We start from the raw sequence: 24,102 nt of genomic DNA, 5'->3' as shown, positions 1-24,102 counted from the left end.
TAAGAGCTTTAAGTTAGGTTAACAATGGCTGGTAAATGGCTTCCCTTCTAGAGTAAATTGGAAGCATGGCTCAACACCATCATATCTCCTCTATGAAGCGTATGTGTTTTGGAGGGAAAAGGGGATGGATTTTTCGAGGGTTGGTGCTTAAAAAGAGTTACCTATTTAAGGTAACTTATCTTTATCCCCACCACCCAACTGTTCCCAAAGCTGTTCTATTCCATCATATGCCATTAACGAGGTGAACTTCTGTCTATATCTTGTGAGAAAAAGTGACTTTGGAAAATTCCCTAGAAGAAAAGTTTTCTAGGGCTTGCCTTCTGTAACATACTAGACAGAAAAAAAGGCTAAGAGGAGAACAAAATTAGCTAAAAGCATTTGGGAAACTGATACAATCCAAATTGTTTCCACGATGTCCAAATGGCAAACCAAAGCTAAAGATATATAATTATGCATAATCAAGGAACCTAAAAAATATGGAATGGAAATAATTTACTAACATGTAATATTTTATAAGACAGCCAATTTCTTATTATATCAAAGATTAACATGAACCAAAACACACGACTGTTGCTCCCTGTCAGTTCTGAATTATATCCATAGTGACTAGTAAAGGACTAGTAAAATGGAGGGAAAGATGGTTTGACTATTGAGTGTTTGCTAGTGGGCATGTCACAGACACAGCAGTGAAAATATGAGATAAATGTACTAATACGTGTTGTGTCTATATTAGCCTAATGAGCTAAAGAGAGATTTAAAGAAATGAAGATTGTAAACTCCAGGAAGCCATCAAGTTAAACTAGGAGATTCAAGCAATGAGGTCTTGGTATACAACCTTAATTCTATATCTTGTCAGCTCACCCTATATCTTGTGCCTCACCCTAGCCTGACCTCGGCCAAGGTCATATGCTTTAATAACTTCCATGTGTATAGTGCTTTTAAACTTTTAAATCCTTTCACATCTATTTAAGCCATCTGATCCTCACAACAACCCTGTGAGGTAGGCAGGTTGCCCCCTTTTAACGGCTGAGGAAACTGGTGTTGAGAGGTAAACTAAATTGTTGCACATCAGTGATGAAGCCAGGGCTAACTAGCTCTCTGGACTTGGCTACTTCCATTGTACCAGGCCACCACTCTCATGTTTCTGAAAGGCCTTTCAACTAGTGGAGATGCTTGGAGAAGCAAGTATATTCTTACCCATCTGCACCTTAATGGTCCATCCACTCTTTTTTTTTTTTCTGAAGACATGAAAAAGGAGCCAGGGTACCAAAAGGCAGCTGTTGGACCCGGGCCTCTGCCAGAGAAGGAAATACACCCTTGTGTGATCAACTAACTTTTGGTGTTTGAAATTAACCTCTGAAGAAACTTTTCAATCCCTAGCTGAAAAGCACCGGTTGCCTCTTCTACTGCTGTGGCTGAGTGTTTGACCGTGACCACAGCATCCCTGCGCAGCTCACTGGCAGGGTCCTGCTGAGCACTGGTCTCTTCGCCAATGGCAATCAGCCGGTCCAATTTTTCTTCCTCCCACTTTGAAAATTCTCGTGCCAATCTCCTGTTTTCTGCCAACTTGGCTGCAATAGTCCTGGCCACTGACCACCTTCTTCACCTTGCCCACCTGGGAGGGGGCTCACTGGTCAAAGGCCCATCCCCACCAGAAACAAAAGGAACTCTGGAGGAGGAGACTGGAGGCTGCTGTGCCGAGGCCACCCTGGGAGTGTTTCAGCCGGAGCTTGTGCAGGGGCTGGGCTCACCAGACACTCCCAGTCTGGTCATGGGGTTGCTCTGACAGGGAGCAGCTGCACCTCTGAAAAGGTGGTGGGAGTTGCTGTAGCTGGGGGTTCCTTGAGAGCACCCTGCACCCAAGGATTCATCCCAGGAGTCCTCAAGGTCACTGGTTTCTCTCATCTGGTCACTGATCCTCAGTTGACAATCTTCATCTGATTCCTTAACTGCTTTCAAGATAGGCTGATCATCTGCTGCCTGAGTCCTTTTTGCTCCCAGAATGCTGGTTCCCTCTTCCCCTGGGATGGCAGGGGCCGCCAAGTTCTGATCACAGTGCTGGGCCCAAGCAGCCTCCTCCATTAAGTTGTCTGCGTCAGTCACTATCTAATTTCGGAGAAGGTGATCCAGTGTATCTATAAAAGGGACAGTGTGGTGGATCACCCATACTTGTGGCATGGACCACATAGGCCTATAAATATAATGCCTTCAGGACTTTGAACTTGGAGCGGCACTGACGCTCGGTGCGACAGAAGCCTTCCTGCTGCATCTGCTTAGACACAGCCTGGTAGACGTCTGCATTGTGATGTATGGTCTGGAGGCACTTAATATTCTGTGCCTCACCTAGTATGGAGAGAAGCATCCGTGTCTCCTGTCTAGACCACCAGATGCCCGCACTGTTATTGGAAGTGGCCATAGCAGACTGCGAAGGAAGGCTAGTTAGAGAAGGCTCCTGGCAGCAAGGTGCTGATCTGAAGGTGTGGGGAGGCTCTGTGTGCTCTGGTCTATCTCCAGGAGCCAGCCGATTCTTCCCTCTGAGGGCTAATTGCTGAGAAGCCAGGTCCAAGGACCACATTTCTGGCTTCTGCCAAGGATCTGCTTTACTTTCATTACTGTATTTGAAATATTCCTTATTCTACTTTGTTTTGCTGCCAATCCAACAACCTCTTCATTTTCTGAGTAAGCAAAAACAGCTGGAGTAACTCTGTCACCTGCATCATTGGCAACCACATCAGCCCGGCCATCCTTATAGACGGTCACACGGGCTGATGTGCAGCCTAGGTGAACCCCGATGGCCGCCATGAGGTAACAGAGATGGCGGTAGCAGTAACGAGTGGTCCCTGTGCTGCAACAGTGCCTGGCCCTAGATTTCTTAATATTATATTTCGGAGAATAGTCCTTGGAATTTCTAGTATGTGATAGATTATTTTGTGCTTGATTACTAGTGATTTATTTTATTTTCCTCTTTGTTTGCATAGATATATGAAGTGTTTAGGATTAAAAAAAAATTTTTTTTGAGTAAGTGTGAAAAATGACTAGATTTTGAAGCATGGAGCAGTTGAAATAAATGCAAGTAAGATAATAATCTCTTTTCTCAAACAAATCATACTACATTGGGTCCTGACCTGACAGTACAAAGAAACAAACTATTATTGGTGTGTAGCATTAAACACACCAATCCTGTATGAAAGGCTAATCTTAAATAGTAATATTGACATTTTGGATTAAATCAGTTTCACCTCTGAGCCATCAACATTACTATTAGAACACATCACAAAACGGGAAGCCAGGATAGCTGAGTACATGAAGATGCCTAGAAATCCTAGGTGTGTAGTAACTGCTGAAACTTCCTACTTACATATAGTGACATGACTGAACATTTACGTGTAAGCAATATGAAAGACAATTTTGCAATGACATAAAAGAATAACATTTTTATAATTAATAAAATTTAGAAAACAAAATAGAAAATTAAAAAATGTCATTATCGTATGCTAATAGAATTATAAACAAAATAATTTCTATTTGTTTTCACTTTTTAAAATATATTTTATTGTTATAACATTATGTTTAAATGTCAATTTAAGTTATAAGATTTGTGACTTACTTAGTTACTCTTGCCTTAAAAAATAAATCCTGAAAATTATCCTACCACACAATAATTATCTATGAACAAGATACATTAGCTACAAACCGGATAGCCATCTCAAAGCACACTGGTTATAAGAAGAAAATTATTCTGATAAAGGAAAATTAAGATATCATATTTGAGGGAGAAAAACATGTAACATAGCTTTCTTTGGAGTATAAATTGAAATTGTGAGCCAAAAATATTTTCTCAGTGTTGTCTGTAATTTAATTGAATGCACCTTAAGTACAGTTAAATAAACACTGTTATATGTATAAGCTGTTTGAAGGGTACCTATAAAGTGGTCATGGGCAAGTAATACAGAGAGGTGAATTATTATGTGTATGCTTTCTAAGCATATTAAATCAACACATTGTCATAGTGAAGAATGTAGTCTTTAGATCTAAAATACATAGGTTTAACATATAGTCTCTAATACTCTCTACCTACATGGTTCAGTTCCCTCATATTTAAAAAGAGGGAAATGGACAGCTAATTTATAGCCATTTTAAGTATTAAATTTTATAAATAAACTATTAATAATGTTAACTACAATTAATGTTAAATCAATCTTTTTTATAACCAGGCTATTAATTGCTTAATTCTTTCTGTTTTTCATTTGAGTTTACTTAAAGGGAGCTGGGTACCATCTAAATGGAGTCCAGAATTCATGAAGCATAGCACAATTAAGAGCTCATTTGTCATGGAGCTCTCCAAAACCAACATTCAGTTTTCACTGTCAAATGCAAAAATCTGAAAATTGTTTGATATATACACATGCATGTGTTCAAATTGTTTAATTAAAAAGTTTTATACTGAGTTTACCATAAAATATAAATGTATACACAAAAGATGTTTTCAGAACAAATATGATGCTAGATAGAATTTTAGTTTGGTATGTCAGCTTATCAAAGGCAGAAATGTTTATATATTGTACATGGTCAAAATGGAGTGGAAAACCATGCTGACAATAAATAATTCAAATATCAAACTATGTATAGGGAATAAAAATCAGGATTTTTTTTTTTTTTAGTTAGCTTTATCCTTTTCCTCCTAGAAAGTTAGCAGAGCTTCTATGGATTCCTCAAGTTTTTAGAAGAAAAGTAACCATGTAGATCATCATAGAGCTAAAAAAAATAGCTGTTGAAAAAGCAAATTAATTAAGGGCTTCACAAGTCTCTGGCCCTGGATATAAAAATGTTGAAACTGCATTCTTAAATGAGTTCAAGACCGAGAATTTTGTAAAATCCATTAACCACACCCTTCACCTCATTCATTAGTTGATTTTTTTTTTTTTTTTTTTTTTTTTTTTTTTTTTTTTGCGGTATGCAGGCCTCTCACTGTTGTGGTCTCTCCCGTTGCGGAGCACAAGCCGGACGTGCAGGCTCAGTGGCCATGGCTCATGGGCCCAGCCACTCCACGGCATGTGGGATCTTCCCAGACCGGGGCATGAACCCATGTCCCCTGCATCGGCAGGAAGACTCTCAACCACTGCGCCACCAAGGTAGCCCTAGCTGATTTCTTGATTCTTCATTTCACCATGAGCATTATTTAAATAGTAGAAACCATACTATTAAACATATTGTATATTTTTAAATTAAAACAAACTTTACTTACTGCTTTATAATTTACAAATGTATGTTTCAATCAGTAACTTATTTTTTTAATGAACACATAAAACAGTAAAATTTGGTTTAGTTAATATTTTAACTAAAATATAACTTTTTAATTTTGCTAAACAAGACAAAGTTCAGGGATTTCAGGGATAAGAGACCATTCTACTTTCTAGCAATAAAATAAATATTTCACCTCCTTTCACTAAAACAACAGAACAAAAGAGGGCACAGAAAATGTCTGTAACCAACATAGTAGCAGAATAGTTGCTGCTTTTAAGGTCAGTGCATTGTATAACTAAGTACTGAAATTCAGGAAACCTCATTGTTGGAAGAAATGGTGCTTTATCTCATCACCTGCTTTATCTCTTTTATTTTCTTGCTTGTTTCCAAAGCTCCTGCACTACATGAACTATTGTAATGTCACCAACCAAATGTTCTTGATTTTCTTCAGACTGTTGCTTGATTGAAATGTCTCCCCAAATAAGGATAGTGATTCCTACAAAGATAATTTATGTGGACAATTTGCTATTCATTCTGAAAAATGTAGCACAGTAGCTGGTGAAGAGTGTATGCTCAATTAGCATTTGTATTACTTAAGTAGATGGGGATTAATATCATTAATTTATATTCAGATAGTAATAATGATATGCAGAGCCAGATATAACCATACATATTATATACTATATATGATGTATTGCATTTCAGTAATTCAAAGATGGACTTACATTGAAACCTTTATTTTAATCTTACAGATGATGTGATTAGATGTTGAGTGATATTTTAATTGACATATTTTTAATCAGAGGGCTCAATATAAAATAAGTGTTTACTTTATAATTTATGCCATCTTTCAATTTTTAGCAGAATTTCCTTTTCCTAGATAATAAAACCTTGTTTATATTTCAAATGTGTGTTTATAAAAAAATAATAAACAGAAACCTCAATTAAATAGGGTCAGGAGATCAGAAAGGGGAACTCTTATGCCCTGCAAAGATAACATAACCCAATGGGAAGAAGAAGGACTCCTCTTTTTCCTGGCAACAACCCAGCCAAGGAAAAGCTATAGACTCTTTTTTTACAGTAGCTCCACCTCCCCCAACTTCCTTTTCTCCACTATAAGAGAGTTTTCCTTCCCTTGCTGTGCTGGGAAGTTGCACATGGCTCATCATTGTTGTAGACCCTGAATTGCAATTCTCTACTGATCCTGAATAAACCCATTTTTGCTAGAGAAATAACTGGCAGTCTATTTGTTTTAGGTCAACAACTTTATAGTGGCAATAATGAACAGGAAAATGAATGGTTTGTAAGAGTAAAGCTTGGTAGACTTGCCCTGACTGTGGGCACAAGCAGAGTGACAGGTGGTTGACAGGATCACATTGTGTCTGCAAAGTCCATGTTGATAGCAATCATGGAATGTTTCATAGAAAATGGAGGAAGGAACTCTGGCCACCAACGACTTTAATTTTTGTCATTATTTTGCAGTGATAGATGAAATTCTGTGGGGCTTTTCTTTCAGCATTGTTCTGAAATGAACGATCAACGTAAGAATTGCAGTTAATCAGGTAAGTAATTAAAATGTAATAACTATAATGAGATGATGATAACTACAATAATCTACTTAACCATCTATCTAATGTGTGATTAGAGGAAAGAAGAGCTTATGCGTATTCATTTAAGAAGCTGTCTTGGTTTATCTAAGAAAGGAAATATTCATTCCCTATGCAAAGAACATTGGGAAGGGAGCTTTCTATCATCACCTTTATAAAGGAGTGGATGTTTCAGAGACGGACATCCACTGGGTCATGACTTACTAGAGTTATAGAGGGTTCACTTTATTAGACACCAAGTATCATTTAAAACACACTACATTCCTCTCCCTCATTCTTCTTGCTCTTCTTGCTGCATGGATTAATAGGAATCAGGACATTTCCTTTCCAAGATGGAGTCATATGCTCTCTGTTCATTCTTCTCTCAATCAAGAACTGGTAAAGACTCTTACCCAAGTCACGAGCTGGGCAATCAAGACTAGGTAAGAACTAAGCAGAAAGGACAGAGCATTTATCTCCCTCTCTACTGCCAAGGCTAAGTGAGAGAGTCAAGCCCACAGCCTCATCTTAGGACCATGTGAACAGATTTGAAACTTGTTCAAAGACTCCATTATCTTGCTCTTTTGTTTCTGTAGACACAGCAGAGGGTACAAATCTCACACCTAAGATTTGCATAATATCATTAAAATATAATTTAGCCTTTGTCATAAAACATATTCTCCAATACATTTAGTTACGTACATGTACATTTTTTGTATACTCAGAAGTCAAAGAAGAGAAGGGGCGAACACATCACAAAAATAATAGCAGGTGTCATTACTAAGTAGTTATTATTTTATTCCCACACCATAATAAACCCTTTAGATACATTTTCTTATTTAATCCACCCAACATTTCTAAATTAGCCTCTACATTTACCCTTATTTATTGGATAAGGTTACAAAGCCTCAACATGGTTAAGTAATTCACTAAGATCTTGAAAGATGACAAATGACAAAGTCAAGATTTCAAACCAGCCATTCTGATTCTAGAACTTAAACTCTCACACCGTATTAAACACAAGCCAGTCTTTTTGGCTCAATGACTCTGAGAAAGCAGCTGCTAAGTGAAGGTAACAGAAGTTTCTCACTGTGATTCAAGAGATAACTGCTGTTCCTTCTGTAGTTTCCTCATTGGCATGTGGAACCATGGACACCAGTACAGATCTGAAAATGTTTGCTTTTGATTGTGACTGTCATCTCCATGGGTGGATTGTGGCTACATACAGTAAGGTGATAGATAACAAACATGACTAAGGGCATAGGTATGTTTCCAGATTGGTCAGGAGGCATCACAGACACAAAGAAGCCTTGACTAAAAGAGAAGGCTAGCAGATTGTTTCCTTACATCCCAGATAGCAGGGCCCCTCCTGTCTTAACTTTAGGTCCTGGCCACCCAGACTGGCTTCCCTGGATACAGGAGTTTCCCTGCTTAGAGAGATTGAATCATCAAGTGTGTCTGAATTTATTCAGACAAACTCAAAAGGACAAATTCTCTCTGAAAAATATGAAAGTTCCTATTTTTAAGAAAGTGAACACAAATAGACTGATTTTTAAATATATTATTATGACCAGCTTTTATCTAGTTTTAGTTATTTTATAGTGATCTTAAATTCAATCTTAGGAAGGTTGTAACAGAAGTACCCATGTTCTAGTAACACATTTTTTTTGGCTTTGAAAAAGAGTATTTGAAACAGATATTGTTTAATAAATCATTTTGTAATATTACTATGTCAGAAATCACCTGAAAATAAAAGCACAATCTATTAATTTCTCTTTCTAAGGAATAAATGCAAATATGGAACTCAAGGAGTGTTACAATTGTTATTTTCAGAGTATCAAAACAGAAATCATGTATTTTCATTTTTTCTATTATTCATGGAACATAGAACACTGTCTTGCATATAAATTTTTCAGTATTCTTTGAGGTAAAGTTGCTTTCTGCTACTTCTGAGTAGGCAATGTAAAGAGTGAATCAGTTATCATTTTTACCATTCTAACTTAAATACCTACTCAGTAATTCTACAATCTTTTATTTGGTTAAATTGGCCCTTATATAAAAGTACTTTCAATTTTGGAAAGAGAAAGATAGTTGACTAAGACTGCACTAAGCTGGGAATTCCTAGTCAGGACAGGCTAAAAGAGGAGAAATCATAAAGGAAGTCTAAGGGTCAGAAAAATGATTGTGGTCATAAATCTGGACCCTAAAGCAAGAGATTGACACCCCCAAAGCAGTGACCAAAATGTCATGGGAAGCATAAGCTTGACCTGGTTTGCTGCAATGACTTCTTAGGAAATCTAATCTGTTGAACCGGAACAAGGTGGGGGGAGGCAGGAGAGTAGTATCAACAGTAGCTTCTAAGAAAAGACAAAATTTGGGTTTTGGGTTTTTTCTTTTGTTAGGAGCATTTCAACAGACCACAACTTGATGGAAACAGAGCTAAATAGATCAGTTCATGTTATTATGATTCCAGGCACTATATTTGTTCAGGAAGAGTTTGATTCTCAGTTAGGAAAATGGAAAACAATTTTGAAACTTGTGGGAATTGATGTTAGGATAGTGCAGCTGGATGGATACCTAAGGACTCCTACTACTAACTCAGGCATGCCAAATACAGGGTGACTGTGATCCTCCTGCTGTGGGTGGACCTGAAAAATGTCACATAAGCTAGTTGACCATCTGGGGTATAACATGGAGGTGTTTCAAAAGTTAAATGATCTCCACTATATGAAATGACATGTCAACCTCACACAGAGAATGCATCTGTTACTTGGGGACAGAAAGCATGTGTCCAATATTGGAAAGAAAATAAAAATAAGTCCTAGGAAACCACATCACATATCTCAATACCTTGTGCTTTGCCTATACATTTTATTATATGTATATTTGTACATATGAGTAAAGCTTGATACTCTAAAAATATGTCTAATTTCTGAGATTCTGATTTGACAATTTGATGTTTCCTGTTAGCTCAATATAACATACTGCAACCAGCTGAAATAAGAGCTTGTAAGTCACTTCCACAATGAATCATGAACAGCTTTTTCATTTCCTTATAATCACTTCATGACTTATTTTCACCTTTGTCTCCAATTTCATTGCTGGGGCAGATATATTCCCTATGTTCTATTTCTGCCATGATAGGAATGATGTATTATATTAAATTTTACACATTATATTACCAAGCAATTATGATTTGAAAATAGGTTATGTACTATGAAAATTGCAGTCACTTGCTTCTATTCTTTGAAAATAAATAGCGTGTATGCCTAAATAACAAGTACAAACAACAAAATATCTAACGATGTCTAGAATATCCAAGATAGACTGTTTCCTACCTTCCATTTCATCATTTTCATGTTCACCCACCCCCTGTTCTGTGTTCTTGTGGTGCACTGGCCATGTTACAATTCTTATGGTCATGTTCTCTCCATCCACAGGGCTGTTGCACATGTAGAATAGACTTCTCCATCTGGAATGTCTCTCACCTCTTACCCTGATTCATTTCTTAGACTTCAGTTCAAGCACTGTTTCATATGGAAAATATTCTTGAACCACCCATGTTAGTTTTGAACATAATTTATTCCTGTTATGTACTCTCACAGAATCAAATGACCTGATTTCATAACCCATATTGCAGTTTTATTTGCTAACTAGTTCATTCAACATTTATTGAGTATTTTCTCTGTACCACATACTGTGCTAGGCAATAGGGGTAAACCAGTGAACAAATTAGACACAATAATTTTTTTTTTTTTTTTTTTTTTTTTGTGGTATGCGGGCCTCTCACTGTTGTGGCCTCTCCCGTTGCGGAGCACAGGCTCCGGATGCGCAGGCTCAGCAGCCATGGCTCACGGGCCCAGCCGCTCCGCGGCATATGGGATCCTCCCAGACCGGGGCACGAACCCGTATCCCCTGCATCGGCAGGCGGACTCTCAACCACTGCGCCACCAGGGAGGCCCTAGACACAATAATTTTATGTGTATTTTCATGATTATTTGATTAGTTCTTGACTTTCTCACTATATTGTTTCTTAAGAGTAATTTGGAGCTTTATTTAAGAGCAAAAGATTGGATCATGTTCAGTTACCCTTGTTCTTCTGCACTAAGTTCATATGTTTAACACATTAATGTATTAATTTGATTAAATATAATTATATATAATGAAATTCTCAATTAGCTAACTTAATTATCTCCTTGTTTAATTTTAATAAAACTATCAGACTTTAAAATTTTTCTTTTGGACAACTGGAAGGTGACCATCTACCTTAGTATTTCTCAAATTTATTTGAACAAAATAGTTAGCTGAGGCAGGGAGATCACAAGAAAATCTACTCTCCCTCCTTCTCAGACTGCAAAAACTATGACTAAAAGAAAATCAAACTCAAACTAAAGGATGTAGGATAAAATAATAATAGTTAGAGGAGAAATCAGTGAAATTAAAAACAAGAAATCAATTAAAGAATCATAGAAAATAAAGATGGCTCTGTAAAAAGAGCAATAAAATCGTAAGCCTCTATCCTGGGTACCCAAGACAAGAGAAGACATAACTACTAATATAAGAAATGAAAGGGGCCTATCAATACAGATAACATGGACAAAAAGTAGTAAAGGAATATTATGAACAACACTATGCTTACAAGTCTGAGATGGAACAATTTCTTGAAAGACACAATCTACTAAAACTTACAGAAGAAATAGACAATCTAAATAGGACTATATATATTAAAGAAATTGTGTTAATAATTGATAACATTACAAAAAAGAAAGCATCAGGCTTGGATGAGTTCACAGGTGAACTCTAACCAAGCACTTAAATAAATAATTATACTAATTTCCAACAATATCATCCAGAAGACAAAAGTAGAAGGAATACTTACTAACCCATTCTTTGAGATCAGCGTTACCCTAATACCAAAACCAAAGACAGTACATGCAAAGAAAGCTAAGGACCAATACTTTTCATAAACACAGATGCAAAACTCCTCAACAATATAGCAGAAAATTAAACCTGCAATATATAGAAAGAATTATACACTACAATTATGTGGGATTTATTTCAGGTGTTCAAGCAGGTTCAATTTCTGAAAATCAATTAATGTAATCCATCAAGAATAGACAAATAAATCAATGGCCCAGAATAGAGAGCCCAGAAATAGATCCACAAAATTATTTTCAACTGATCTTTGACAAAGGAGCAAAGGCAATTCAATGAAGAAAGGATAGGTTTTTCAATAAATGCTGTTTGACATCCAGAGGAAAAATGTAAATCTAAAAATAGACCTTCAGAAAAAATATGAAATGGATCAAAATACATATACTAAAGTCTAACATATTGACAACAACAAATTCTGGTGAGGATGTAACAGAAATTACCATTAATTGCTGGAGGGGTTGTAAAATAGTTCTTTGGAAGTCAGTTTGGCGATTTCTTACAAAAGTAAACATGCTTTTATAATATGATCCAGCAATCACACTCCTTGGTATTTACCCAGATAAATTGAAAATTTACCTCCACATAAAAATCTGCACAAAGATGTGTATAGCCCTTTTATTCATAATTACCAAAGCTTGGAAGAAACCAGGATATCATTCAGTATGCCAATTGATAAATATACTGCAGTGTATTCATAAAGAAATATTATTCAGCGCTAAAATGTATCTGTCAAGACATGAAAAGACATGGAGAGACCTTAAAAGCATATCACTAAGTAAAAGAAGCCAATCTGAAAAGGCTGCATACTGTACGACTCCAGCCATAGATGGAAAAGACAAAACTATGGAAACAGGAAAAATATAGGGGTTGCCAGGAGTTTGTGGGGGAGAAGGGATAAATAAGTAGAGCTCAGGGAATTTTTAGGGCATTTAAATAATTGTGCATAAAACTATAATGGTGGACATATGTTGTCATATGTTTGTTAAAACACATATATCATACAACACCAGAAGTAAACCCTAGTGTAAACTATGAAATTTGGTGATAATTATGTATCAATGTTGGCCCATCAAATGTAAAATTGTACCTATCTCATGTGGGATGTTGACAGTAGGAAAGTCTATGATTGTGTGGGGGAAGGTGACATATGTGAACTAAATTTTGCTATAAACCTAAAACTGCTCTAAAAAATAAATTCTATTTTTTAAAATGGACTGATATATTTTAACTGGAACAATAAAAATTTTAATGGACTTAGGTTAGAAATGAGTAGTGTGAATTACCTGTATTTAAACTATAATACACACATGCCTTAATAGCCACATATTATATAATTTTAAAGACAAAACATTACTGATACAAAAATGAATTACAATACAAAATTTTTTACCATAAAGACTTCAGCAATCTAAAGTTATACTAATAAGGCAAAAGTCAATAATATTTGCATGCTAAAAAAAATAAAATAAAATAACCAGTACAAAACACCAGTGGCAGAGATGTTAACAAAGCAAGATTCCTACAGTTATTGGAGTTTTCAAGTATCTTTATTTATAAATAACTAGCAAAGCTTTGCAATGTTGTCAAGCATTGAGCAGCCTTCCCACACCTTAGTGATGTATCAAAGAATAGGCTTAAATTAACCCTAATCTTCTATGAGTATCAAATTGCAATGACTCAGCATAATGTGCTTATTATACACCTAATAAATAGCAGTTTGTCATTTGTGGAAGTGAATATCATTATTTGTAATCTGTATCATTCCCTTGTGAGAAGCAAGAGGAAAAGCTAACATTTTTTAACATAAATCACTGGAGTACACTTAGTGGTAAAATTATATATAAACTATTCTGACTCACTTATTCAGCCGAAACAAATCTTACTAAACAATTAGATTCTGGAATTAGGTTTTTGGAAATTATGATACTTTACATAGAAATCCATTTAACAAGCCAGTTAAAACAAGGAGTAGCATGGTAGTGGTGTTTTGAACATACATGCAGTCGGTTTTGCTCATTTTTTAAGTTTCAAAGTTCAGCTCTTTTCTCTTCCTTATAGTAGTAATGCCTCAGCAATATTCAGAAATGTAAACAGGCACACCAGGAAGAGATGAACATCCTTCTTCCATGCAGCTCAGCCCTCTCCTGGTTGGTTCCCCAAAAAGAAATCGCATCAGTTTCAAAATGCTGCCAAAATAAACAATGTTATATAAGTTTGACTCCATGCTCCTTCCCCAATTCTCAGTTTCCTATTTCAAAATTAACTTATTTATTTATTTATTTGTTTATTTGTTTATTTATTTATTTACATCTTTAATGGAGTATAATTGCTTTACAATGTTTATTTTAGTTTCTGCTTTATAACAAAGTGAATCACTTATACACATACATATGTTCCCATATCTCTTCCCTCTTGCATATCCCTTCGTCCCACCCTCCACATCCTACCCCTCTAGGTGGTCACAAAGCACCTAGCTCATCTCTTTATTCTATGCAGCTGCTTCCTACTAGTAATCTATTTAATGTTTTGTAGTGTATATATGTCCATCTCACTCTCTCACTTTGTCACAGCTTACCCTTCCCCCTCCATATGTCCTCAAGTCCATTCTCTAGTAGGTCTGTGTCTTTATTCCCATCTCACCCCTAGGTTCTTCATGACATTTTTTATTCTCTTACATTCCATATATATGTATTAGCATACAGTATTTGTCTTTCACTTTCTAACTTACTTCACTCTGTATGACAGACTCTAAGTCCATCACTACAAATAACTCAATTCTGTTGCTTTTTATGGTTGAGTAATATTCCATTCTATATGTGTGCCACATCTTCTTTATCCATTCATCCAATGATGGACACTTAGGTTGCTTCCATGTCCTGGCTATTGTAAATAGAGCTGGAATGAGTATTTTGGTACATTACTTTTTTGAATTACGGTTTTCTCAGGGTATAAGCCCAGTAGTGGGATTGCTGGGTCATATGGTAGTTCTATTTGTAGATTTTTAAGGAACCTCCATTCTGTTTTCCATCGTGGCTGTACCAATTCACATTCCCACCAGCAGTGCAAGAGTGTTCCCTTTTCTCCACAATCTCTCCAGCATTTATTGTTTCTAGATTTTTTGATGATGGCCATTCTGACTGGTGTGATATGATATCTCATTGTAGTTTTGATTTGCATTTCTCTAATGATTAATGATGTTGTGCATTCTTTCATGTGTTTGTTGGCAAACTGTATATCTTCTTTGGAGAAATGTCTATTTAGGTCTTCTGCCCATTTTTCTATTGGGTTGTTTCTTTTTTTGTTATTGAGCTGCATGAGCTGCTTGTAAATTTTGGAGATTAACCCTTTGTCAGTTGCTTCATTTGCAAATATTTTCTCTGATTCTGACGGTTGTCTTTTGGTCTTGTTTATGGTTTCCTTTGCTGTGCAAAAGCTTTGAAGTTTCATTAGGTCCCCGTTTTTATTTTTGTTTTTATTTCCATTTCTCTAGGAGGTAGGTCAAAAAGGATCTTGCTGTGATTTACGTCATAGAGTGTTCTGCCTATGTTTTCCTCTAAGAGTTTGATAGTTTCTGGCCTTACATTTAGGTCTTTAACCCATTTTGCACTTATTTTTGTGTATGGTGTTAGGGAGTGTTTTAATCTCATAATTTTACATGTACCTGTCCAGATTTCGAGCACCATTCATTGAAGAGGCTGTTCTTTCTCCACTGTACATTCTTGCCTCCTTTATCAAAGATAAGGTGACCATATGTGCATGGGTTTATCTCTGGGCTTTCTATCCTGTTCCATTGATCTATCTTTCTGTTTTTGTGCCAGTACCATACTCTCTTGATTACTGTAACTTTGTAGTGTATTCTGAAGTCACAGAGCCTGATTCCTCCAGCTCCGTTTCTCATTCTCAAGATTGCTTTTGTTATTTGGGGTCTTTTGTGTTTCCATACAAATTGTGAAATATTTTGTTCTAGTTCTGTGATAAATGCCAGTGGTAGTTTGATAGGGATTGCGTTGAATCTATAGATTGCTTTGGGTAGTAAAGTCATTTTCACAATGTTGATTCTTCCAATCCAAGAATATGGTATATCCCTCCATCTATTTGTAACATCTTTAATTTCTTTCATCAGTGTCTTATAATTTTCTGCATACAGGTATTTTGTCTCCTTAGGTAGGTTTATTCCTAGGTATTTTATTATTTTTGTTGCAATAGTTAATGGGAGTGTTTTCTTAATTTCACTTTCAGATTTTCCATCATTAGTGTATAGGAATTCCAGAGATTTCTGTGCATTAATTTTGTATCCTGCTACTTTACCAAATTCATTGATTAGCTCTACTAGTTTTCTGGTAGAATCTTCAGGATTCTCTATGGATAGTATCATGTCATCTGAAAACAGTGAAAGCTTTACTTCTTCTCTTCTGATTTGGATTCCTTTTATTTCCTTTTCCTCTTTGATTGCTGTTGCTAAAACTTCAAAAACTATATTGAATAAGAGTGGTGAGAGTAGGCACCCTTGTCTTGCTCCTGATTTTCGTGGAAATGGTTTCAGTTTTTCACCATTGAAGATGATGTTGGCTGTGGGTTTGTCATATATGGCCTTTATTATGTTGAGGAAAGTTCCCTCTATGTCTACTTTCTGCAGGCTTTTTATCATAAATGGGTGTTGAATTTTGTTGAAAGCTTTCTCTGCATGTATTGAAGTGATCATATGGTTTTTCTCTTTCAACTTGTTTATTTGGTTTATCACGTTGATTGATTTGCATATACTGAAGAATCCTTGCATTCTTGGAATAAACCTTACTTGATCATGGTGTATGATCCTTTTAATGTGCTGTTGGATTCTGTTTGCTAGAATTTTGTTGAGGATTTTTGCATCTGTGTTCATCAGTGATATTAGCCTGTAATTTTCTTTCTTTGTGACATCCTTGCTTGGTTTTGGTATCAGGGTAATTGTGGGCTCTTAGAATGAGTTTGGAAGTGTTCCTTCTTCTGCTATATTTTGGAAGAATTTGAGAAGGATAGATGTTATCTCTTCTCTAAATATTTGATAGAATTCGCCCATGAAGCCATCTGGTCCTGGTCTTTTGTTTGTTGGAAAATTTTTATCACAGTTTCAATTTCAGTGTTTGTGATTGGTCTTTTCATATTTTCTATTTCTTCCTGATTCAGTCTTGGCAGGTTGTGCATTTCTAAGAATTTGTCCATTTATTCCACATTGTCCATTTTATTGGCATAGAGCTGCTTGTAGTAATCTTTCATGATCTTTTGTATTTCTGCAGTGTCAGTTGTTACTTCTCCTTTTTCATTTCTAATTCTATTGATTTGAGTCTTCTCCCTTTTTTTTTGTGATGAGTCTGCCTAATGGTTTATCAATTTTGTTTATCTTCTCAAAGAACCAGCTTTTAGTTTTATTGATCTTTGCTATCATTTCCTTCATTTCTTTTTCATTTATTTCTGATCTGATCTTTATGATTTCTTTCCTTCTGCTAACTTTGGGTTTTTTCTTTTTTTGTTCTTCTTTCTCTAATTGCTTTAGGTGCAAGGCTAGGTTTTTTATTTGATATATTTCCTGTTTCTTAAGGTAGGATTGTATTGCTAATATCTTCCCGCTTAGAATTGCTTTTGCTGCATCCCATAGGTTTTGGGTCATCGTGTCTCCCTTGTCATTTGTTTCTGGTATTTTTTGATTTCCTGTTTGATTTCTTCAGTGAACACTTCGTTATTAAGTAGTATATTGTTTAGTCTCCATGTGTTTGTATTTTTTACAGATCTTTTCCTGTAATTGATATCTAGTCTAATAGCATTGTGGTCCAAAGGGATACTTGATACAATTTAAATTTTGTTAAATTTACCAAAGCTTGATTTTTCACCCAAGATATGATCTATCCTGGAGTATGTTCCATGAGCACTTGAGAAAAATGTGTATTCTGTTGTTTTTGGATGGAATGTCTTATAAATATCAATTAAGTCCATCTTGTTTAATGTCTCATTTAAAGCTTGTGTTTCCTTATTTATTTTCATTTTGGTTGATCTGTGTATTCCTGAAAGTGGGGTGTTAAAGTCCCCTACTATGAATATGTTACTGTTGATTTCCCCTTTTATGGCTGTTAGTATTTGCCTTATGTATTGAGGTTCTCCTATGTTGGGTGCATAAATATTTACAACTGTTATATCTTCTTCTTGAATCAATCCCTTGATCATTATGTAGTGTCCATCTTTGTCTCTTAATAGTCTACTTTAAAGTCTATTTTTTCTGGTATAAGAATTGCTACTCCAGCTTTCTTCTGACTTCCATTTGCATGGCATATCTTTTTCTATCCCCTTACTTTCAGTATGTATGTTTACCTAGGTCTGAAGTGAGTCTCTTGTAGACAGCATATATATGGGTCTTGTTTTTGCATCCATTCAGCCAGTCTGTGTCTTTTGTTGGGAGCATTTAATCCATTTACATTTAACATAATTATCAATATGTATGTTCCTATTCCCATTTTCTTAATTGTTTTGGGTTTGTTACTGTAGGTCTTTTGCTTCTCTTGTGTTTCTTGCATAGAGAAGTTCCTTTAGCATTTGTTGTAAAGCTGGTTTGATGGTGCTGAACTCTCTCAGCTTTTGCTTGTCTGTAAAGGTTTCAATTTGTCCATCAAATCTGAATGAGATCCTTGCTGGGTAGAGTAATCTTGGTTGTAGTTTTTTCTCCTTCATCACTTTAAATATGTCCTGCCAGTCCCTTCTGGCTTGCAGATTTTCTGCTGAGAGATCCGCTGTTAACTTTATGAGGATTCCCTTGCGTGTTATTTGTTGTTTTTCCCCTGCTGCATTTAATATGTTTTCTTTGTATTTAATTTTTGACAGTTTGATTAATATGTGTCTTGGTGTGTTTCTCCTTGGATTTATCCTGTATGGAACTCTCTGTGCTTCCTCGACTTTATTAACTATTCCTTTTTCCATATTAGGGAAGTTTTCAACTATAATCTCTTTAAATATTTTTCAGTCCCTTTCTTTTCCTCTTCTTCTTCCGAGACCCCTATAATTCGAACGTTGGTGTGTTTAATGTTGTCCCAGAGGTCTCTGAAACTGTCCTCAGCTCTTTTCATTCTTTTTTCTTCATTCTGCTCTGCAGTTTGTATTTCCACTATTTTATCTTCCATGTCACTTCTCCGTTCTTCTGCCTCAGTTATTCTACTATTGATCCCTTCTAGAGTATTTTTAATTTTATTTATTGTGTTGTTCATCATTGCTTGTTTCATCTTTAGTTTTTCTAGGTCCTTGTTAAATGTTTCTTGAATTTTCTCTATTCTATTTCCAAGATTTGGGAACTTCTTTACTAGAATTATTCTGAATTCTTTTTCAGGTAGACTGCCTATTTCCTCTTCACTTGTTAGGTCAGGTGAGTTTTTATCTTGCTCCTTCATCTGCTGTGCGTTTTTCTGTCTTCTCATTTTGCTTATCTTCCTGTGTTAGGGGTCTCCTTTTTGCAGGCTGCAGGTTCGTAGTTCCCATTGTTTTCAGTGTCTGTCCCCAGTGGCTAAAGTTGTTTCAGTGGGTTGTGTGGACTAGTGCCTGTGTTCTGGTGGATGAGCCTGGATCTTTTCTTTCTGGTGGGCATGTCCATACCACATCTGGTGGTATGTTTTGGGGTGTCTGTGGCCTTATTATGATTTTAGACTGCATCTCTGCTAATGGGTGGGGTTGTTTTCCTCTCTTGCTAGTTGTTTGGCATAGGGTGTCCAGCACTGTAGCTTGCTGGTCGTTGAGTGAAGCTGGTTGTTGCTGTTGAGATGGAGAACTCTGGGAGATTTTCACCATTTCATATTACATGGAGCTGGAAGGTCTCTTTGGACCAGTGTCCTGAGGTTGGCTCTCCCACTCAGAGGCACAACACTGACTCCTGGCTGCAGCACCAAGAGCTTTTCATCCACACAGCTCAGAATAAAAGGGAGAAAAACTAGAAGGAAAGAAAGAAAGAAAGAAAGAAAGAGGATAAAATAAAATAAAGTAAGATAAAATAAAATAAAGTTATTAAAATAAAAAGTAATTCTTAAGAAAAAAATTTAAGTAAAAAACAACAACCAAATAAAAAACAAACAAACAAACAAACAAACAAAATGGGCGGACAGAACCCTAGGAGAAATGGTGAAAGTTATACAGACAATATCTCACACAAAGCATACACATACTCACTCACAAAAAGAGGAAAGGAGGGCTTCCCTGGTGGCGCATTGGTTGAGTGTCTGCCTGCCAATGCAGGCGACGTGGGTTTGTTCCCTGGTCCAGGAAGATCCCACATGCTGTGGAGCAGCTAGGCCTGTGAGCCATGGTTGCTGAGCCAGTGCGTCTGGAGCCTGTGCTCTGCAACAGGAGAGGACACAACACTGAGAGGCCTGCATACCGCAAGAAAAAAAAAAAAAAGGAAAAGTGGAGAAAATAATATACCTTGCTCTCAAAGTCCACCTCCTCAATTTGGGATGACTCATTGTCTATTCATGTATTCCACAGATGCAGGGTACATCAAGTTGATTGTGGAGCTTTAATCTGCTGCTCCTGAGGCTGCTGTGAGAGATTTCCCTTTCTCTTCTTTGTTCACACAGCTCCAGAGGCTCAGCTTTGGATTTGGCCCCGCATCTGAGTGTATGTCCCCAGAGGGCAACTGTTTTTTGCTCAGACAGGGCTGGGTAAAAGGAGCCGCTGTTTCAGGACTCTGGCTCACTCAGGTCGGACAGAGGGAGAGGTGTGGATGCGGGGTGAGCCTGTGGCCGCAGAGTCCAGCATGATGTCGCACCAGCCTGAGGCACGCTGTGCATTCTCCCGGGGAAGTTGTCCCTGGATCCTGGGACCCTGGCAGTGGCGGGCTGCACAGGCTCCCCGGAAGGGAGGTGTGGACAGTGACCTGTGCTCACACACAGGCTTCCTGTTGGTGGCAGCAGCAGCGTTAACGTCTCACACTCATCTCTGGTGTCTGTGCTGTTAGCTGCGGCTCACACCCGTCTCTGGATCTCCTTTAAGCAGCACTCTTAATCCCCTCTTCTCGTACACCAGGAAATAAAAAGGGAAGAAAAAGGCTCTTGCCTCTTCAGCCCATTCAGAATTTTCTCCGACTCCCTCCTGGCTAGCCGTGGTGCACTAACCCTGTGCAGGCTGTGTTCATGCCACCCGTCCTCTCCCTGCGATCCGACCGAAGCCCGAGCCTCAGTTCCCAGCCCCCGCCCGCTCCGGTGAGTGAGCAGACAAGCCTTTAGGGCTGGTGAATTCTGGTTGGTACCACTCCTCTGTGCGGGAATCTCTCCACTTTGCCCTCCACACCCCTGTTGCTGTGCTCTCCTCCACTACTCCGAAGATTCCCCCCTCTGCCACCCGGAGTCTCCCCCTGGGAAGGGGCTTCTAGTGTGTGGAAACCTTTCCTCCTTCACGGCTCCCTCCCACTCGTGCAGGTCCCTTTCCTATTCTTTTGTTTCTGTTTTTTTCTTTTTTCTTTTGCCCTACCCAGGTACGTTGGGAGTTTCTTGCCTTTTTGGAGGTCTGAGGTCTTCTGCCAGCATTCAGTAGGTGTTCTGTAGGAGTTGTTGCACGTGTAGATGTATTTCCTGATGTATCTGTGGGGAGGAAGGTGATGTCCGCATCTTACTCTTCCACCATCTTCCCCCTATCTCCCCCAAATTAACTTATTTTAGCTTTACTTTAAAAATGTTTACAAACTCTTATTTTTAGTTCTGCTTGTTTTATTTTTGTTACAATTCCTTGTACTGAATTCATTACAAATATTAGTAGATTCATACGGACTTACATTAGTCCCCAGCACCAATCTCCAGCAAATTGTTCAAATTATCAAGCTTTAGGTTTTTCATCTGCAAGTTGGGTCTAATAAGGATTGTTGTGTTGATTAAACGGGGCTATATATGGAAAACATCAATGACAATATCTGACACATATGTTCTCCATGTGCTGGGAATGCTCACAACTTCTGCTATTTGAATATTGTGGCACACTTATAGTTCATATATGGCTGTACAAACTGAAGTAACCCAGTATATTTTCTAAATAAATATGTGCACCCAGTACCTCCACAAGAAATATGTGTATAATATTTCTAGAATGTGGAATAAGCATATGTATTTTGAAAAAACAAAACAAACCCTGGTATACAATCCTGAAGCACATGACTTTTCATACACATGACATGGAAAATAGCAACTCAAAGCAAATTTATAAATTAAAACATTGACTTCATATAAAGTGATAGCAAAACATTTGATATTATACAATTAGACAAATTACACAATATTAGATATATTACAGTATGGTGTTTCTTTTGTTCACATAGAAGTGTTTTTAAAACTCCACAAGTTCCCTCTCCCTAAATAAATATATGCAATATATTTTTAATCACAAAATATATGACTGATAAATGGGAAAGTGTTATTTTTGTAGCCTTGAAGATTAATCAGTTGTTTATCAATTAGGATATAAAGAGTAATTCAAGAGAAGAAGGTCAAGATCGTAGATTAGGAGGACATGGAGTTCATCTCTCCTCACAAATGCATCAAGAATACATCTATGAATGGAACAGTTCTCACAGAGCATCAGCAGACTACTAACATCTTGGACACCTTGGACAAGAAATAGTCCCATGTAACTGGGTAGAATGAAAGAAAGAAGGGAAAAAGAAGAGGAAAGGGAGCAGGTTGGGATCAGTGCCCCTGGAGTGGGGAGACGAAGGAGAGAAGTTCTTGAATCTTGGGAAGCCCCCTCACCAGCAGGGAGATCAGTTGGGACAGAAAGGGAGCTTCGGGGGGCTATTGGAGGAGAGTGCAGCAACTGGTCTGTGGCAGGAAGGACAGAGTGAGACCTACACAGATGGTTTGTTCCACTGACCTGGACACCCCAGCCTGACAGATGTGTGCACCAGTGTGGACGGGGACTGGGTGCTGGAAAGTGGAGTTTGGAGAGCAAATCTGTGAAGACAACTGCCTTTGACTATGAAGAGATAGCCTGAGGGGATGGGAGTAAGGAAATCCACAACCTGGAATGCTTGTGGAGGTAACACAGACTGCCATAGAAGCAAAGTGCCATTGGTAAGTGACAAGCAAGGGGTGGGACCACCATTGCAGCCTCTCTCCTCACACTCTGGCCCCTGCCTCCCCAAGCACTAAGAAGAGACCCCATCAGGGAAGACTCTCTCATGCCTGTGGCTGCTGGCTCCCCCACATGCCCATCACTGCAAGGGGTCCCACAACGATAGCCACTGCATGCCTCTGCATGCTCTCTTCACCAGGGTGGACTCATGTGCTCCAGGGCAGCCTCGGGGGAAGACCCCTGTGGGTGACCCACACACAGTGATGGGGCTGAAACCACAGCTGAGCCCCAGGGGCCATGCAACTAAGGAAAAAAAGCTGAAATCTCTCCTCACAGCTGTGCAAACTGAAAATTGACACCCCCTTGACTGGCTTTGTAAACTTAGTACATACAGAACATCGGAACAGACAACGAGTTCTCACACAGCTGAGACAGGCCTAGATTTAGCATTTATAGACTATATGGGCACATACACATGGGGAATGGGCCAGGCCAGAGTCTGAGCTGCCGCCATAGCACCCACAGTGGGTCCAGATCCATGAATACTGTAATCTTGGTACTTGATTTCAGTGTATTTATGCTGGTGGACTGGTGAAACAACATCTAAAAGACAACAGGGCCAATTGCCAGCATACCCACAGTTAAGGTAGGGCCAAGAGCAGTGCCAACAACAGTGTAATCTGAGAGCTCAATGAGTGAAAGGTGACACAACAGAGAACACCCACAGTTGAACAGCTCCAGAAAAGGAATACTCAGTGGCCTCCCTCTTGGTGGGAGTGCTCCAATCCCTTGAACTGCAAATCAGAAACACAGCTAAGAAACAGATCTGGGAGCCTCTACTTCAACAACTAGGGAGCAGACCCCACCTCTGACAGAACAGTGACAAACACAAAGGAGAGGTCCTTCTCAATGTCCAGTTTAAGCTCTGGTCACCACAACAAAAATTATTAAACCCATGCAGATTACACAGGGATGTTCCCACATAATATAGCACTCCAAGACAGTCTGAGGGTCAGGCATCAGGAGGAAAAAAACCCAGAGCATTTAGCCTTGAAGGCCAGCAGGGTTTGAGTGCAGGAACTCCACAGGGCTGGGGGAAATGGAGACTACACTCTTGGAGGGCACACACATGGTCTCACTTGCATGGGACCCAGCAGAAAGCAGTGCCTCCAAGGGAACCTGGACTACACATACCTAGGGGTCTTAGAGAGATGCCTGGGGAGTCAAAGGTCAATTGTCACTCACAATGAGGGCTAGGACACAGACAGCAGAA

General features: G+C 38.0%; 1 pseudogene across 1 annotated transcript; it reads right to left on the bottom strand.

Moving 5' to 3' along the window:
* Positions 1-1,329: 1,329 nt before the first annotated feature.
* LOC307065032 (myb/SANT-like DNA-binding domain-containing protein 7) lies at positions 1,330-2,575 on the bottom strand (annotated as a pseudogene). Its single transcript has one exon. The product of its transcript is annotated as a myb/SANT-like DNA-binding domain-containing protein 7 (transcript).
* Positions 2,576-24,102: the final 21,527 nt, after the last annotated feature.

This window comes from Hyperoodon ampullatus, assembly GCF_949752795.1.
Source record: "Hyperoodon ampullatus genome assembly, chromosome: 16".
Taxonomy (NCBI): Eukaryota; Metazoa; Chordata; class Mammalia; order Artiodactyla; family Ziphiidae; genus Hyperoodon; species Hyperoodon ampullatus.
Note: the sequence above shows the minus strand (reverse complement) of the source record. Positions and strands in the feature narration are given on the sequence as shown.